Here is a 13,840-nt window from a genome sequence, read left to right on the forward strand (position 1 = left end):
TACAGTCTTCTTAAGCAGAGTCACACGTATTTAAACAGAAAAGTACGAATGAAACTGTATCCTCAACAAACAAGAAGATGATCAAATTAAATAATAGCTGCAAATACTGTCACTGGAAATATATATGCAAACACTAAGTGCCAGGCACAATTATAAGCATTTTACATATATTACTTAATTTAATCCTTACAGCAATTCTATGAAGTAGATACTATTAAAATTCCCATTTTACAGATGAGGAAACAAAGACAGAAGAAGTATAAATAACGGATTTTGAACAAGTTGATTAAACATCCAGGACAGGAAAAAGTCTTTACTAAGTGAAGAACACAGAATAAATGCAAATCCAAGAATCATTCTTCATTTTTAATTGAGAACAAGAACAACATAGAAGTTGTGCCTTGATTGAGGGACTTTAATGATCAATTTACAAATAAATTGTGTTTGTATATCCCAGATATGTGAACTTCACACCGCTGAGCCAAAGTCATCAAACACTTTCACTTTGCTAAGATTGAGTCCTTATATGTTCAAGGTAATACAGACTGCACGCATGTTATCAACATTTGGTCTTATACCTCTACCACACTTTTCTGTACTCGTGGAATTGTTTTATAACACTCATCACCTAGGTTTCATAATCTATTTCATCAGTGCTTGTTCTTATTTTTCTTATAAAATCTAACAAATGGGTTGTGATGCCTTCACTTATGGAATTAGTGATACCCAATTAGTCATCTGACTACTCCAGACTTAATCTTCCTCTTACTTCTCTTTAAATAAATCAGTACCTGCTTGTGCTCTGAATGAGATTGGGTGAAGAGAAACCTGGCCATCCTTTATCATAGAGAGCCAATAGTTTCAAATATCCCCAAAGTGATCTTGAATCAGTGAGATCCAGCTCCTGCCTTTGGTAATTCTTAACTGGAACACTTTATCCCAATAATATGAGACATAGCCTGAGTGATGCTTAAGTTCACCGTTTAAAAATGAAATTAAAAAGATTTTTAAAAATTAGCTAATAGCCCTTCTCTATTTTCCTAGAAGTTGTGCTAGCTTTAATATACATGTTCCAGAAGTATAAATACTAAATACCTACTAAAATCCAGGCCTTGTGCTAGGTGCTGGGGATACAGAGATAATTAAGACATACTCCCAAGGAACTGAACCAGACAGGGCACCAAAGCCAGTCAGCTAACTGTCATCTTGAAATTGTGGATTCTGTGTCATAACTTATCACTCACATTCTGCCCTAGCCTTTCTCGTGCTTGGCATGAATTTTCCTTTCCTCAGCCCCGACCTCTCCTCTCCTATTCTATTCTTCTACGGCCGCAGGACAACAAAGGTCATTTGGAATGCGAGTAAAACTTAGCTGTAACCAAAGATGCAAAGATCAAAGTTGGCAGCTACATGAAGTTCAGGATTAAGGGACTTCCTCTTTAAGATCAAAATTCCAGATGATCCAAATATAGGCAAATGAGTCCCAGTAGAACACTCCGTTTTCTGTGCTGAATCCAGGAACGAAGCAGAAATCACCATAGAACTGCGTTTCACCCCGTTTTACCCGTGGTCTTGATGCTAATTGCCTAACCCCAACAGTGAGATCGCGTTTCAAAATATGGTCAAACACAAAACAGCCAAGTCAATCAAGCATTAAGTATTCAAGCACAATTATCCCAACACATGCCCAAGTACCAGCAGTGAAGCAGCCTCATTTGGGAGCAGCTCCATAATCACCTCTCCGGTCAGCCGAGACTTTAACCTCTCCCCTCGGGGCCTCCTGTTGGGGACGCCGGGCTGGCTCCCAGGGTGTGAGAGATCACAGCGCCAGCGGCGCCCCCCGTTACCGGGCCTCATTTAAATGCGTGCTCCAGGCGGGGGAGAGGCGGGGCAGAAGGTCCGCAGAAGTTCCCATTGTTGGGGAGAGACGCGTGGAAGCAGATGGTGCAGCCGGTCGGTCTGGCTGTCAGACGCTTTCTGTCAAGTTCTCTGGGGACTCCGGGGCTTTCTTTCCACTCTCCGCTCGCTCAGGTCGTGTGTGTTTTCTCAGGGTGGGCGAGGGGTCCCTTTCTTTATCGCCCCTCACATTTCCAGGAGGCCCACTGACCTCCTCCTTCCCCCCATTCCTTCCTTCTGCTTTCTCTGCTTTTTCTGGACCAGCTAGTTCTAAGCCTCCAAGGACCCACTCGATGCAGAGAAAAGCAAGCGAGCGATTTCCTTTGTCTCCAACTGATGCCGCGCTCTCATCCAGCGGGCTTCCGACTGGCATGCTCACTCAGTTATTTAACAAATTACTCCACGGTCCTCGTTTGGGCTGATTGACATTTACAGCTAACCAACCCCTACAGTTAGGGGCGATGTGGTAACTGACTTTCATAGTCTTCCTTCTTCCTTTCAGTCCTGCAATGGGGTGAGCAGACAGACCTGGTGCTTTGGTTTGACCTGATGCTCACCTTACATAACATTGTCAGGGTCTTAAAAAGTAAATAAATAAAGCATGGGTTACAGATGCAACCTTTATATGCATCCGTAAGGGACAAACAGGAGCTTGTGTATATATAACTCTTGTCTCTAAAGTATTAGCTGTTGAACGCAAATCTTGGCCTCAATGCTCCCTTTTAAGATTCCACATAGCTTATGCCAAGGCAGCTCTTCCTTGCAGTTCTCAGTTAAGATTTCCTCCAGTTTAGGATGTTAAATTTGTTTTCGTTTTTAAACCATACTGGCAGCCCCGTGCTCGTTAATGGTATCTCTGTGAGCTGGACAAAGTCAACATAAGTCCAGAAGACTGCTGTCTGGGACTGAGTGGCAAAATAAAGTCAGAAATACCATTTATTCCCCCTCATCTGCCTGGGATTAATCTTTTCCTCCCCGGGGCTATTCTCTAGACTTAAATGATGTAATGTTTCCTTTTGCACTCATCAATAGAATTTCCGTTTCATATTTATCTCCCCTTCTCCCTAAAATTGTGAAACCTGTGAAGAGAGCGCTTATAGTATTCATATTTACCAGTTGAGGATTCAATATTTTTCCCTGGTACTACATACAAGCAGTGCAGTAAATGTTGAATAAATGAATGAATAAAAGAAATTAACAAATGGTAGAAATAAACAAAAGGGAATATGAAAAATACAAAAGAGTGTCTAAACTAAATGTCAATCATTTCTTCCATACCCCAACTACTCCAGATATTCCAGTATGCCACAGTAAAAACCACATTTTACTTGGAAGTAAAATGGCTGTGAGGAATTAGAAAGAAAACCTGAAATCACTAAATACTCATGGCCCAAACTATCCAAGAACACTAAGTGTCCAAGTGCTAACGTCCCAAGGAGACAGGCCCACCAACTGGCAATCTGCACAAGTAGGTTTGCAAGAAGTACCATGGATACACCTGTGGGAGATGGGACAGGAGCTTAGCGTGGCCTCTGGCCCCCACCCAGTCCCCTGTGTGAGCCCTGAAGACAGGGGCTGCAATGCAGAAGCAGAAGTTGTGGATTCACTTCGTGTAGTGCTGTCTTAGTGCCCAAGATACAAAATGTGTCCATCTCCCCACCGAATAGCAACTGCCACAGGCCCTTGAGGATTTACACTTTTGGAGCATCTGCAGATGGCATCCTTGGCACTGACATCAAACATTGTCCATGGGTACCTGGAGCAGCAAGACACCATCAAGTGGCTTCCAGACATCAACGGAGATGAGGATCTGGAGAGAAAAGGGAGAAATGGATGCATCCATTGTGGGAGAGAATACTGCTGCGAACACTCCCAAGGAAAGAAAAAGACTGATTGAAAATTTGAAGCCTATGTACCCTACTTTAGCAGAGAGAGGTAGAAGCTAGGACGTATTGATTATGCACACTTAACACATATTTTTCTTTTCATTGCATGGAAACATAAGCACCAGGAAATCCATCTTGCACATATAACAATGAACCCTCCAATTTGAAGTCGTAAAACACTCTGCTTAGGGACGCGTATCTCTTTAGTTTGTGTTTTATCATTTTTCTAAGAAAATCTTCTCTAATCCATTCAGTCTGCTATTTTGTACCTTAAAAATAGGTTACTGTTTGCACAAGAATCAAAAAGACAGTAAAATAGGATTGGCAAATGCATGATAAGCACACTGCCATCATCCCTTCCCATATCCATTACAGACATTGCTAATCAATCAAGGCCTTGATTGCAGCCTTAGAATCCTGATAAAGCACAATATACCAGCAGCCTCCCTATCAAGGAATCTATACTGGTATTTGATGTTGCTCGTAGTTGTCACCTTCACTTTAAAGATAATAATCATATATTCCGAAGATTAAAACATAGGAAATGAGCTTCATTGCTCAAGAGGTTCTGAGAAGACCCCATGATGCAGCCTTTACTATTAAAAGGGCATTGTCTACCATTGCTGGTTTCCACAATCCATAGAATATAGCCTGTGAGATTAGGGTAGGGGCCATCATGCAAGGAAGAGCTTATTCAGGTAGCAACTTGGTAAACTTGCACTTGCCTTAGTATATGTCTCTGTGGCACTGGTGAGTATTCGTTTGCATTGGAGAAACTGAGGAAGTCCAGAACACTTTCCAAGGAGGTGGTTTCTCAGGGTTAGCAGGCCCCAGGATAGGAATAGGAGGTTCATTCTCTCTGGCCATCTCTTCCTCGAAGTGATAAGGCAGAGCATTGGGGCTCGTTTCCTTTCTCCTGGGACATGACCTTTTCAACATATGAAGGTCCTCAGTCAATATGCTCATACACTGAGGCCATCACAGAAACAGGAAAATATCACAACACAGAGAATGCCTCAGGCCAGGAGCATCTTCTCAGGCTTCTCTTCTCACTGCCTAGAATAAGAAATTTGAAGAGCAAGTTGCTTGTTTTGTGCTTTTTGTTTTAGCTCTCGAATGTTATGTGTCTTGCATATGCAAATTACCTCATGTGATCCCCACAACCAACCTATGAATTAGCCCCATTCTTAAATGAGTACATGAAGACCCAATGGGATTAAAGTGCCCACAGTCACAGAGCCTGAAGCGGCCAGATCAGTATTCAGATCAGGTCTGTCACAGCAAAGCCAATGTTCTCTCCCCACATACTGGAAGTCCACCTCAGTGTGCACCACCTGTGCACCCAGAATACTTTTAGGACCATGTATGCCCCTTCCTTCCCTCTCTCTGGACTGAAGTTTCAAGGGCCTTCTTTATCACTGGCCCACCCTGACTGCTTTGTGTGCCATGTCTGGGTCCGGTAATATTACAAACCACAGAGAAGGCCCATCCCTATAGTTTCACTCTCTGCAACACAAAAGAATTCAAGGGAATCTTCTCTGAGGTTTTATTCCCTGATCCAGGGAATATCTAACCAGGCTATTAAAAGCCTCTTGTGGGGTCTACCTCTGGTTGTTTTCAACCAGAAGTAGATACGATTTCATGAACACATGTTACTGATAGGCTGTTGGTTGGTGGGAGTAGGAGACAGTGAAATGGAAATAAGGTCACTGTCTGAGATTTCAACTCTTCAATCAACAAATGCACTCTGGGGTGATACTAACAATATTTAGTAGCAGGTATGAAACAGGTATCAGCCAATGAGAATGAGCAGATCCTGGAAGCTCCCCTGCTGTGCCAGACAGCATGAACCTGTAGACTGCTGAACTGCGGGGACACGTGGTAGGATGGTGGGGTGCAATGGGAGGACTCAGGGCAGTGACTGTCCCCACTAGTAAGAAAGTTTTCAAATATTTTAAAAACTGGTAGGGCCATGAAGGTGGTACAGCAGTGGAACGTCAGCCCTGGATATGCTCCCAATAACATGACTGGCCTACAGCCTGATGGAATGTTTTAACACTCAGGAAAAGTGTGTTGATCAGAAGAGGGAGGCGGTTAGTCACAGAGGCAAATGCCAGCATCCACATCCATCCTGATGCTGATCCAGAAGAGATTTTGATCCACTCAGCAGGACTAATCAGTGGTGGAGAGCGACCCAGCTTGCTCTGAGTCTACATCTATTAAACATTCAAGCTACATAACTAATCCCCTCATTCTATTTCCATATTTATTTTTATTTATTTATTTTTTTGCAGTACGTGGGCCTCTCACTGCTGTGGCCTCTCCCGTTGCGGAGCACAGGCTCAGGACGCACAGTCTCAGCAGCCATGGCTCATGGGCCCAGCCGCTCCGTGGCATGTGGGATGTTTCCCGGACCGGGGCACGAACCCGTGTCCCCTGCATCGGCAGGCGGACTCTCAACCACTGCGCCACCAGGGAAGCCCCATATTTATTTTAAAATTTATTTTGTTTGAACTCCTGTGCTGCTTTTGCTCTGTGAAACAGTGAAGATGAAACCATTTTTAGACGGTCAAGTGCATATTGAGCTAAGGTAGAGGAAGTAGTAGAAGTTTGTACCATCACTGCTTTCAGCACCCTTCCCTGATCAGGTTTAAGTCCCATAATTGACACAGATACTGGCCAGGAGTATATTCCTAGGAAAAGCTTGATTTCACCATGCCTCGGTATGTTTAACTTGATAAGTCTTGAAAGAACTGTTGGAGTGATACCACTCAAGTTTTACATTAAATTTGAGTTATAAAGAAAAATTTAAAAAGACAAGTGAAATTATTTCCCAAGTATGGGTAATGTTGAAAATGTTACCAGGTTCGAGGAGGGTTTGATGAGTCCAGGGATGTCAAATTTGAGCAGATTAGTGTCTTCTCAAGTCCTTTGAGATTTATGTGATAGAGAGATACTGTCTTTCAGAAAGATGGTGTTGTCAAAGGGGACTACCAGGCTGGTTGAAGGTTGAGAGTGCCAAACCCTAACCACTAGACACTCAGGGAACGCCTTGAAGGATGAATCTGACCCGTCTGATGATATCCTGTGGGACTACGGAAGTTAGCTGTAGTCAAAATGGCTAATAGGACCAACCCCACACCCGTGTCTAAACCTCCAACCTCTAAGTGTTCCAAACATGAAGGCTTTGAATACACGGATTCGGAGGCTTGCACCATCAATGAAAGAGCTGACCGAGCAGGACCCTGAGGGGCTCCTGGACACAAAAGCCTTTCTGTGTCCCCCACTTCTTTTTTTTTTTTGCGGTACGCGGGCCTCTCACGGTTGTGGCCTCTCCTGTTGCGGAGCAACAGGCTCCTGACGCGCAGGCCCAGCGGCCACGGCCCACGGGCCCAGGCGCTCCGCGGCACGTGGGATCCTCCTGGACCGGGGCACGAACCCGCGCCCCCCGCATCGGCAGGCGGACTCTCAACCACTGCGCCACTAGGGAAACCCCCCCACTTCTTGATTACAGGAAATAGTGAAATAGTCTTCATTCAGCCTCCATGACCTTGCCTGAGTTTCAATGACCAGGTTCAAACAGTTGCTAATTAGGGAAGGGAGTGGATACGGAGATGAGGGAGGAACAGTCAAGAGAAACAATAGTGCAGCCTTGGGGCAGGGTCCTGGCTCCTCCTCAAGGGATACACATAACAGTATCTTGGAGCTGTTTTGCAGATACTGAAACCCCACCAGGTGGGAGAAATTAACGGTATGCTGCCCACAAGCACACAGACCCCAGACCGGTTTGAACCAGAAGGCCGATGATGCTGACTCCTGATGACCTCACCACCAACCAATCAGAAGAATGTCCATGAGCTGATCACGCCCTCTTTGAACCATTACTATAAAACTTCTCACTACCCCCTCCAGGTTAGGACACACAGTTTTGAGGGCGGTAGCCCACTGTGGCCCCCCCTTTGCCTGGCAAAGCAATAAAGCTATTCTTTTCTACTTCACCCAAAATTCTGTCCCCAAGATATAATTTGGTGTCAGGGTACAGAGGCCGGCTTCGGCTTCAGGGCTGGGGCAGCAAAGTACACATAGGCCAGCACTGAAAATTTCTGCCTGCTGCAGTGAAACAGGTGGTTCCCAAGAAGCTGCTGCAAATGCCAAGAACCTCCAAGAAGCTGCCGCTGCCTTCATAGGCCGGCAACACTGAGTCAAGGACTCAGAAACGGCCACACCAATAATCTCCACCGCCTAGAGCACAGAGCAAGTAATTCACAGGTTTGCCAGAAGCCCCTGCAAGCCTTGAGTCTGCCATCTGTCCACACATCTGCCTAAACTGCCTCTGGAGTATAATGGCGTCTTTTTCTATCCACCTTCTAAATCTCACGTGAGTGACTCTCACTGGCAGACTCTAACTAGGAACTGCTTAGGGAAGGGGAGCCTGGGAAATAATGGTTCCCAGCTTCTCCTCTGTCAGACCTTAGATACAGACGGACGTGATTTTGAGCTAAAAACAGACATAACTCAGCACAACACAGTAGGTCATACTTGCTGAATAAATGAGCACATGAACTTGAACGTCCACCCCTGAATACTCTGAAGTGGCCATATCTTCATACAGCCTTTTTAGAAACTAGTCAGACACATTCTAAGGTTCTGGTGGCTGAGAGACAGAAACTTATTTGCAGACTTTCTAAGAGAGGGACCTCAGCTGATCCCTAAAACTCAATGGTCCCCAAATTATGAAAAAGAAGAACCTGGAAGAAATGATGCTCTTTGCAAAATGCCATGCTCTGCCAACCCCCTTAAAATATCAGCACAGTGAACTCCATCAGATGAAGTACCAGTAATTTTACTAGGAGAGAAGTTCTATATGTAGACTGGGGACCCACATGTCCACAAAGAAACAAGCTGTCAAACCAAGCATGGTCAACTGTTTCAGAATTTTTCCATTAATATTCATTTGCTGCTCGTTCATTTCTTTGGTTGTCTGCTAGTGCTTGCTACCAGAAAAGTGGTAGCAGGCATCAAAGTTTAAGAATGAGTTTTGCGAGAAATTTTGGAGAAAATGATCTTCTTAAAAATGGCAGGTTTTTATCCTCCTGCAAATTTTGAAAGGATTCCCGCTATTCCGGACTAACCCCAGACCAGTCCAGCCCAGCGTTCCACTGCGCAGTTTGTTACCATGCAATGGATTTGAATCAACCACCTGAAAGAGTATTAAAGTGCTGGCCTAAAAAAGTTTTTTAAATGCAAAGAAATGGTAATAACTTGCCACCCAATTACCCCAATAAACTGCTCCTACTAGAAACAACATTTAAAGGTGGGGATCGTTAAGGATTTTTCCAAGTCTCAGATTCCATGAACTGCGCATCTCTAGAAGTCCCATGCCAAAAAGTTCTTTTAAGTGGCTCAAAATCATGGAAATGTGCTGAACTAAGTAGACAAATGTCACCAACCCTACACTAGAAACACAATGAGGGAAGTAAAAAAGGGTCTTCTACCAGAAAAGCAGAAAAAGCATAGATATTGAGAGCTGAGAGAGGGAGAGAGAGGTAAAGAATACGTACACAAGCATGCAGTTCAAGGCCATGGCCTGGAGTTTAGACTTTGGACTTTCATCAGCTTCCTTGATTTAACTATTGGTTTTAAGGGAGAAATGAAGTAGAGCCCTCTCCTAAGAATCTGAAAACACACACAAGGGTAAGGAAGCCCTCCGGAAAATATGGGAATGGGACCTTGACTCTTCCCAATGTCAAATATATTTATTTTAAAACTTGTGTGATGGACTGTCTTGCTATAAGCAAAACCAGATGATGAAAAGGACATCATGTGCCCTCAGAAAGGAAACTCTCCAGAGGACAGACTCTGGACTGTGTGACCCAGACCCAACAGGAGGGTCAAGTTCAGTGGAGTTACAGGCAAAGTATAGGCAGTGGACACTGAAACCTGAACCACCTGTGATCCTGCCAGCCTGGTTCCATGGAAGATGTCTAGTCTTAGAATAAAATCTAAACTCCTTACCATGGCTGGCAAGATCCTAGGTGATTAGAACCACCAATCCAGGCTCCTAGCACATCCCTTCCTATTCTCTAAGCTCCAGCCACACTGGATTTCTCAGTGTTGCTCAAATGCACTGAACTTATTCCAGCCTCAGAGGCTTAACACCTGCTACTTCCTCAATTCTTGCCCAGATCTTCTGAAACAGAGACCTTTCCTAACACCCCATGTAAAAGAATTTCCATCACCCTAGCCAGCCACTCTCTTTCCCATCTCTCGCCTTTATTTTCTTCAGAGCACTCACCACCATCTGAAATTAAAGTATGTACGTACTATCTGCCTCTACCACTAGGACATAAACTCCATGGAAATGAGGATCTTATCTTTCTCAGTGATGACATAAATGAGTTGAAGGTATGTACCAACAAAAGAGAGGACTCTCGGAGCCACACATGCCTCCTCAACTATTTGTTCATTTATTCTTTCATTCATTTGAAAAAAATCTGCCCTGTGCCAGGCACCATTCTAGGTGCTGGGAGTAAAGCAATGAATATAACCCCTGTCCTCCTGGAGCTGACATTCTAGTATGCAGAGATGGCCAGTAAATAAATATGACAGTGTCACGTATACCATGAAGAAAAATAAAGCTGGGTATGAAAAATAGATGTTTAAGTTGGTATTTCATATGGGGTGTTCAGCAAAGACTTCTTTAGGGAAATGACACTTAAACCAGAGACCTAAAAGAAATGAGGAAGAGACTATGTGATACCAGACAAGAGTCAATATTGCTCCATGCAGAATAAATAGGAAGTGCAAAGACCCTGTGGTGGCAGTATGCTTGGTACCGTCAAGGAACATCAAGGGGCCAGGGTGGCTGAGGTAGGGTGCACAGAGGGGACAGAGATAGAAAATGATGCTGGATGATTAGTAGGGCCAGATCCACAGAGAGGAGCTGTGGAGGCTCATACTTAGGTCTTAGGGGAATCAAGCAAGCAAGTTCCTGGGAAGGTAGAACTTTGAGGTCTGGTCAATCTCAATCTCTCTGGGTCTTCCAGGATTTCAGCATGAACCTCATTACTCGATCACATGTCCACATTTATGGCAAGCAGCTTTGAAGGCTGCAGCAGCTTTTTATCCTCCTGGAAAGAGGCAGCAAATAAGCAAGGAGGAGAAGTCCTCTGTACAAGGGTGGCAACCCTGAGGGAGCACAGGGAAATCTGGGGAAGAAAACAGCTGCAGGTAATAGCCTCTGTGATTCAGCTATTAAAGGAATTAAGGCCCTACTGTGACCTTGTTTAGGGAATCTCAGATTACTGAGAATGGGTTACTTGTGAAACGTATGTCTGAATAGACCTGTATGCTCACTGTTGTGAGTGCCTAACACATTGTGCCTAACACTCACATGTTGTGAGTGTTAACATTGTGCCTAACACTCACATGTTGTGAGTGTTAACACATGCTATGAAGCCTTACAGATATTCTCTGATGTCTCTCTTAGTGGGGACAAACGTGGAGTCACACCAAGTCCTTCATTTACATGGAGGAAACTAAGGCCCAGAGAACTGAAGTCACCTGGCTCAGTGTGCACGGTGTTTAGGAGTCCAGGTCTAGCTCTGCCTTTGACTTCCCCTGTCCCAGCTCCTTCAGGCCTCAGCCCTGGCCCCTGATCAACACACTCAGTCCACGCAGTCTGGCATAGGACACAGCCAGCCAAGGAAGAGAGAGACACGCAAGCGTAAGGGAGAACTCCTTGACCTGCCATGTCGGTGCCACTGAACCTAACGGGGGGCTGATTCAAGGCAAGGTTTTATTCCCTTGCTCTGCACCATGCTGCTACTTCCTTCCATGCTCTGTGGCTATTCCGGAACTTGCTGGCAGCACGGAATCCCAGAGAACAGAGATCCCATCAGTAGGCAAAGCAGAAATGAATATTTGCTTGAATTCTTCTCTCCCAAATTTAACCTTTGAAGCAGAGTCCAGCCTACCTGGCCCAAATCATCTGTGTGGCTGAGGGGTGCTCTGTGTGCACGTGTGTGTGTGTGTGTGTGTGTATCTGTGCGTGCACACAGACCTGCTAGCATCTGATTTCCACTTAGCATCAGCCGGTCTTCTCTGATGGTTTTAATTCGGCCATGCCTGGATGAGATGATTGGCCTAAGTAACGTGATCCTGCTCTCCTCCCTCTTCTCACAAAGGTTTAGTCACCTTAAATCTGGCTATCTTCAAGGACATGCTTGAAACAGAGGGGATGCAACTCAAGGCTTGCTAACATCCCTCCCCTTCCTCACACGCCCTTTAAACATCTCTAAGCTTCAATGTTCCTTCCTCTTCATTTTTCACTCTCCTATCCATTGTCTCTCCTTTCATGGTGTATTAGGACATTCCAGAGAAACAGAACCAGTAGGAGATATATAGAAATATATAAACACACACACATATATACACACGTATATATGTGTGAGTATTTCTCTCTCTCTACATATAGAAAACCGATACGATATATATATATACATAAATACACATATGTATTTATATTTCTCTCTCTCTCTCTCTCCACACACACACACATACATACACACATATATATAGAAGAGAGAGATTTACTGTTAGGAATTGGCTCACGTGATTATGGAGGCCAAGAAGTCCCAGGTTCTGCTGTCTGCAAGGTGAAGACCTAGGAAAGACAGCAGAATAATTCAGTCCGAGTCTGAAGGCTTGAGAAGCAGGGTTGCGGATGATGTAATGCCCAGTCTGAGGCCAGAGGCCTGAGAAGCTGGATGGTGGGACGGGAGGAGAGTGGACAAGCAGCTGGTGTAAGTCACGGAGTCCGAAGGCCAGGAGCTCTCATGTCTGAGGGTAGGAGAAGATGGATGTTCCAGCTCAAGAAGAGAGAGAGAGAGAGAATTTGCCCTTCCTCCACCTTTTTGTTCTATTCGGGACCTCAATGGATTGGATGATGCCCACGCACATTGGTGAGGGCAGATCTTCTTTACTCAGTCTACCAGTTCAAATGCTAATATCCACCAGAAATTCCTTCACAGATGAACTCAGGAATAATGCTTTGCCAGCTGTCTGCATATCCCTTAGGCCAGTCAGGTTGACACATAAAATTAACCATCACACACGGTTCCTCTGATCGCTCATTTACCACCAACTCCCAACTCTTTAACAGCTGCTCCGAACGCCCTCCTAACTTCAAATGCTAGAGCAGCATGCCTTAGGTATTAAAGGGAGCACATCCTGCCCACTCCCACCTCCCCACTCCCTTAAGAAAATCGTGCCTCTTCCTCCCACTTCCAGTTAGGAAGCCGCTGTACTGCTGTCAACACAATTTCCCAAGCTGGAAACGCTTCTCCCCTCACCTCTCTCATCAAATCGGTCACTGGGTGCTTTCAATTCTCTCTTACGTCTGCTCTTGCCTCTACCACTGCTCCCTTGACCTCAGCTCATCTCTGACTTCGACAACAGAATCCTAACCATCCTCTTGACCACTCATCAAACCCACCTGCAAGAGGCAGTAACTCACTGTTACTGACTCTCTTCACAAGAAGGAAGGAAACTCCCAACAGGAATCCAGTAAGGTGTGGGCGTGAATGCTGCTTGCGGAATAGGGCCTGCCAGAGTTTCTTCTTTGAAGATGACAATCAAATATTTAAGTGCTGATATGTTTGTTGAGAAAAGAAAATCAACCGTAACACCTTATAAGCACATGCTCCATGGAAGGGAAGGAGTGTCGGTACACTTCAGATTCTGAGAGATCTCTGGGGGAGTTCTCTGATTTTGATGACTTTCAAGCCACAAGACCTCTCTGAGCTTTGAACGTCCCATCTGTAAATTCAGATACTAATACTGCCCACTTGGCAGGGCTGTGGGAGGAAGCGTGACAGTGCGTGCAATGCACATCTCTGTCTGCCTGACAAGAGTGAATGACACGAGATTCCACCTTCTCTTCACACTGCCTAGTTAATTCCTCCTTATCCACACTCACGCTTCTCCTCAGCAATATCTGAGCGGAGCACGAGAGACTGGACAACCTCACCAACGTGCTAACCTTGAGGGGATTTGAA

The 13,840-nt window shown here is 44.9% G+C and overlaps 1 long non-coding RNA gene across 3 annotated transcripts in view; it reads right to left on the reverse strand.

The window, feature by feature from the left end:
• Positions 1–345: 345 nt before the first annotated feature.
• LOC115839015 (uncharacterized) overlaps positions 346–13,840 on the reverse strand; it is a 28,193-nt gene continuing 14,698 nt past the window's right edge. The window contains exons 5-7 of one of the 3 annotated variants that reach the window (XR_009564349.2): positions 12,378–12,447; positions 4,508–4,838; positions 346–3,706 (exon numbers count right to left, since the gene is read on the reverse strand). This is a non-coding gene — a long non-coding RNA (uncharacterized lncRNA). The remainder of the gene's footprint in view (positions 3,707–4,507; positions 4,839–12,377; positions 12,448–13,840) is intronic. The other 2 variants (XR_009564348.2, XR_011377541.1) reach the window with 2 other exon arrangements.

Source organism: Globicephala melas, chromosome 6 (assembly GCF_963455315.2).
Source record: "Globicephala melas chromosome 6, mGloMel1.2, whole genome shotgun sequence".
In the NCBI taxonomy this organism is placed as follows: Eukaryota; Metazoa; Chordata; class Mammalia; order Artiodactyla; family Delphinidae; genus Globicephala; species Globicephala melas.